We start from the raw sequence: 5,252 nt of genomic DNA, 5'->3' as shown, positions 1-5,252 counted from the left end.
AACATTTTATATAGAACACGATATTTTTTTTACGCGTACTATAATGTAGGCTCGATACATCAAGGATACGTATGTTACGTCCCGTATTTTTATACATTGGGACAACCTGGATTAACCATGATAATTTAAGGCCAAGATTATTCCGGGATTTGAAGTCGGGACTTTCGACCATTTGATTTTATTGTGAGACATAAGTTATATATGAAATTGATAGCATGAACACTTCGAAAATTTGGACGATTACAATTCATAAAAAAATTGGAATTGAAAATGTTGTACAAAAATGCCATGGTGGCCATGTAAATGGGATTGGTCCCACACATTGTGTGGCCAATTTTAATTGGTCCAACACATTGTGTGGGCCAAGACACTTGGAGATATTTGTGGGACTTAAAAAGATGACCATAAGTCATCTTCTTGTCATTTAACATTTAGAGAAAACAAGACTTTGAGAGCTCCCTTCACCCCCACTGTTTCGGCGCACCACAAGAAAAACCAAATCAAATTCTAGCTCTTCTAAAAATACTTCTTTGGTATAGACCCACTATCTTGAAGTCCCTAAGTAGCGTGGAAGTGCTATTTGGGTCATCCAACCATTAGTAGTGCCCATTTGCAAACCCTAGCTATTGATAGAAGTGAAGAACAAAGGTAAGATTTTATCTTGTTTATGTATTGTGAATCTTGTATGCCTATTGTAGTATGCTAAAATGGATAGAAATCATGAAATATGGAATGTTGAAGTGGGGTTGTGTGTTTGGTATGTGGGCCGTGTGGGGTGTAGGTGTGTGTTGCGTGATTGAGTTGATAAATTGGTTCTTTGTAGCATGTTAATTGTTGTAGAGTGGAGAAGAGAATACAAATCGTCAATATATGTATACATGGATGTAATGTAGCCGTGTGTAGCCCCAAATGTTTGGCAAAGAATGAATTTATATCGCTTAGCGTCGTAATGGTTATTGTGATGACTTCTAGTTTGGAAATGAGCTTTAAATGACTTAAGATTGATGTTGAGAATTTGTGGGCTGTTTTGAGGCTAATTGTGCGTTTGACGTAAATTGTATATTTTATGAAAATCATACCGTTATTGTGAATTGTTGAGACAAAACATAACTTGAAAAAAATGAAAAGAGGGCTGCTCGGTTAGGGGCTGGTTTCGGCCAGCTTGGGAAAATTTCTTGGGATCGTTGGAAAAAAAAATTTGTGAATGGTTTAGAAGTCCTCTAATATGGTGGGAAAGGATTCGGGTTGATAATCGAAGGTACGAACGATATCGTGGCTTGAAAGTAAGCCAATGAATCGAATATTTGGAAAGTTGTGGAAAGATGTAAAAGAAAGTTATTAATGTTGTTTTGCCTTTCGAATTGGTTATCAATGTTACTAGATTGGTTATTGTGGTTGTTGTTGTTGATTTTGAGCGAGATAAACTCTCGGGATGGCCTATTTACAGGGGAAGTGCCGCCGAATTTTCTGTAGAATTTAATGATTAGTTGGAAAGAATGGCTTAAGTGCCTTAACTAATGTTTGGTATTTGTTGGCGTATTATAGACCTTGGGGAGCCCGAGGCGTAGATTTGGAGTAGCTTTAGATTGGCTAGCTTGGAAGTGCGTTCGAGGTATGTAAGGCAACTTCCCTTCTTTTTGGCATGTCTTAGTTTTTATAGGCTAAATTAGAGCCTTAAGGAAACTCTCAAATCCGAAATCCGAGCGTGTCATGATCCGCATATGTTCTGTGGTACTCTTATGTATGATTTGATGAAATATGAACCTTTATGTGTTTGAAAAATCGCTTTTCGAACTTTGCGCAAAGGGGTTTCACTTTAAGGAACTTTGAATTATCCGAATGCCATATCTTTCACATAAGTGCTCGGATTGCTCCAACATATTTTTATAAAAGTTTGTATTACGTATAACTGGTATGTTTTCCATAAGCGGGCCGACTTGGGTAAGTTCCCATCTGTGGGTCCCGCGCCTTCCCTTTATGAAATTCGGGAGATTTTGAAGGAATTTGTTAAGACTATTATTTCGATTTTCAAATATGATCGTTTTGCTTATGTATGAATTTATGATATTGATTATATGCATATGATTACTCACGACTCTATTCGTGCATTTTGTTACTCCCTTCGCCGAGTCCCGGGCCGGTTCTGTTATCGTGCGCATTTTTATATACTCCGGAGTTATGCTGTGTTTATGGTTCACCGAGCTACTCGCAAAAGAGGGTCGGGTTCCACCTATATTTGGTGTTATGCTGTGTATGGCTTTATGTTGCGATGCGATATGTGACGGGGATACGGAGATTTGAGACTATCTGGTGTTATGCTGTGTTATGGCGCCATCGACGGGTGGGCGACCATATTCTTCTGTACCCGATGCATGACCCGCATATTCTTGGAAGCAAATAAATTTTGATATGTTGGATTTGCACTTATGTTTGATACTTCCATTTCGTTTATGTCTCGGATTTACTTTCTGTACATTCTGCTTTGCATACTCAGTACATATTTCGTGCGGCCCCTTTTTTTGAAGTGCGTTTCATACCGCGGTACGGACGCACGGTTTGGTGATCCGGGTTTAGGACATCCCCCTCTTCTGTTTGTTGGAGTGCTCTTCTCGTTTCGAACGTATCTTACGGTATATATATTTTGTTCGCTATGTACGTATACATTTGTTCAGGGGTACGGCGGGGCCCTGTCCCGCCATATGTTTCGGTTGGTCTGTGTAGAGGTCTGTAGACGTATTTGTGGGTGTGTGTGTGTGCCTACTTACACGTACAGATGTGTCTGTATGACCCTATTCGTTACGGCAGCCTTGTCGGCTCGCACATGTATATATGTTGTTCTGTTGGCCCTGTGTGGCCTTTGTTGGTATTTGCTGTGTACAGGGTCATTTTGGATAGTCCGAAAAACAAAGGAAACTCTGCCGAAATTTTTCTAAAAATTTTTAAACACCGCCTTGTCGGCTTCTGTTATATACCTGGATGTGTTTGATATAATCTGAGGCAGCGTTCGATATTTGCATCGGTATAAGTCATCTGTTTGCCACTCGGATTTGTGATTGTATTCGGGTGCCCAATTCAGGCACTAGTCACGGCCCACGGGGTTGGGTCGTGACAACGTAAACGTTCGGATCGTCGTTTTAGGGGTTGAAAAGGTGCCCGAAGTAAGTTTTGTTTGAAAAAACTTAGTGTTTTTTCCATACTTTAGCCATAGATTAATCATGCTTCGAGACTCGAAACGTCAACATTTTATATAGAACACGATATTTTTGTCTGCGTACTATAATGTAGGCTCGATACATCAAGGATACGTAAACGTTCGGATCGTCGTTTTAGGGGTTGAAAAGGTGCCGAAGTAAGTTTTGTTTGAAAAAAACTTAGTGTTTTTTACCTACTTTAGCCATAGATTAATCATGCTTCGAGATTATATAGAACACGATATTTTTTCTGCGTACTATAATGTAGGCTCGATACATCAAGGATACGTAAACGTTCGGATCGTCGTTTTAGGGGTTGAAAAGGTGCTAGAACTAAGTTTTGTTTGAAAAAACTTAGTGTTTTTTACATAGTTTAGCCATAGATTAATCATGCTTCGAGACTCGAAACGTCAACATTTTATATAGAACACGATATTTTTTAACGTACTATAATGTAGGCTCGATACATCAAGGATACGTAAACGTTCGGATCGTCGTTTTAGGGGTTGAAAAAGGTGCCGAAGTAAGTTTTGTTTGAAAAAAACTTAGTGTTTTTTACCTACTTTAGCCATAGATTAATCATGCTTCGAGACTCCAAAACGTCAAACAAAACTTACTTCGGGCACCTTTTCAACCCCTAAAACGACGATCCGAACGTTTACGTATCCTTGATGTATCGAGCCTACATTATAGTAATCGCAAAAAAAAATATCGGGTTCTATATAAAATGCGACGTTTAGTCTCGAAGCATGATTAATCTATGGCTAAAGTATGGAAAAAACACTAAGTTTTTTCAAACAAAACTTACTTCGGGCACCTTTTCAACCCCTAAAACGACGATCCGAACGTTTACGTATCCTTGATGTATCGAGCCTACATTATAGTACGCAGAAAAAAATATCAGGTTCTATATAAAATGCTGACGTTTCGGAGTCTCGAAGCATGATTAATCTATGGCTAAAGTATGGAAAAAACACTAAGTTTTTTCAAACAAAACTTACTTCGGGCACCTTTTCAACCCCTAAAACGATGATCCGAACGTTTACTTATCCTTGATGTATCGAGCCTACATTATAGTACGCAGAAAAAAATATCAGGTTCTATATAAAATGTTGACGTTTCGGAGTCTCGAAGCATGATTAATCTATGGCTAAAGTAGGTAAAAAACACTAAGTTTTTTCAAACAAAACTTACTTCGGGCACCTTTTCAACCCATAAAACGACGATCCGAACGTTTACGTATCCTTGATGTATCGAGCCTACATTATAGTACGCAAAAAAAAATATCAGGTTCTATATAAAATGCTGACGTTTCGGAGTCTCGAAGCATGATTAATCTATGGCTAAAGTATGGAAAAAACACTAAGTTTTTTCAAACAAAACTTACTTCGGGCACCTTTTCAACCCCTAAAACGACGATCGAACGTTTACGTATCCTTGATGTATCGAGCCTACATTATAGTACGCGAGAAAAAAAATATCAGGTTCTATATAAAATGTTGACGTTTCGGAGTCTCGAAGCATGATTAATCTATGGCTAAAGTAGGTAGAAAACACTAAGTTTTTTCAAACAAAACTTACTTCAGGCACCTTTTCAACCCCTAAAACGACGATCCGAACGTTTACGTATCCTTGATGTATCGAGCCTACATTATAGTACGCGAGAAAAAATATCGGGTTCTATATAAAATGCGACGTTTCGGAGTCTCGAAGCATGATTAATCTATGGCTAAAGTATGTAAAAAACACTAAGTTTTTTTCAAACAAAACTTACGGGCACCTTTTCAACCCCTAAAACGACGATCCGAACGTTTACGTATCCTTGATGTATCGAGCCTACATTATAGTACGCAAAAAAAAAAATATCGGGTTCTATATAAAAATGCGACGTTTCGGTCTCGAAGCATGATTAATCTATGGCTAAAGTATGGAAAAAACACTAAGTTTTTCAAACAAAACTTACTTCGGCACCTTTTCAACCCCTAAAACGACGATCCGAACGTTTACGTATCCTTGATGTATCGAGCCTACATTATAGTACGCAAGAAAAAATATCGGGTT

At 38.4% G+C, this 5,252-nt stretch overlaps 1 long non-coding RNA gene across 1 annotated transcript; it reads left to right on the top strand.

The window, feature by feature from the left end:
• Nucleotides 1-260: 260 nt before the first annotated feature.
• On the top strand, nt 261-2,065 carry LOC132063458 (uncharacterized). Its single transcript, XR_009416381.1, has 2 exons — nt 261-648; nt 1,546-2,065. It is a non-coding gene; the product is annotated as an uncharacterized LOC132063458 (long non-coding RNA).
• Nucleotides 2,066-5,252: the final 3,187 nt, after the last annotated feature.

This window comes from Lycium ferocissimum, chromosome 7, assembly GCF_029784015.1.
Source record: "Lycium ferocissimum isolate CSIRO_LF1 chromosome 7, AGI_CSIRO_Lferr_CH_V1, whole genome shotgun sequence".
Classification (NCBI taxonomy): Eukaryota; Viridiplantae; Streptophyta; class Magnoliopsida; order Solanales; family Solanaceae; genus Lycium; species Lycium ferocissimum.
Note: the sequence above shows the minus strand (reverse complement) of the source record. Positions and strands in the feature narration are given on the sequence as shown.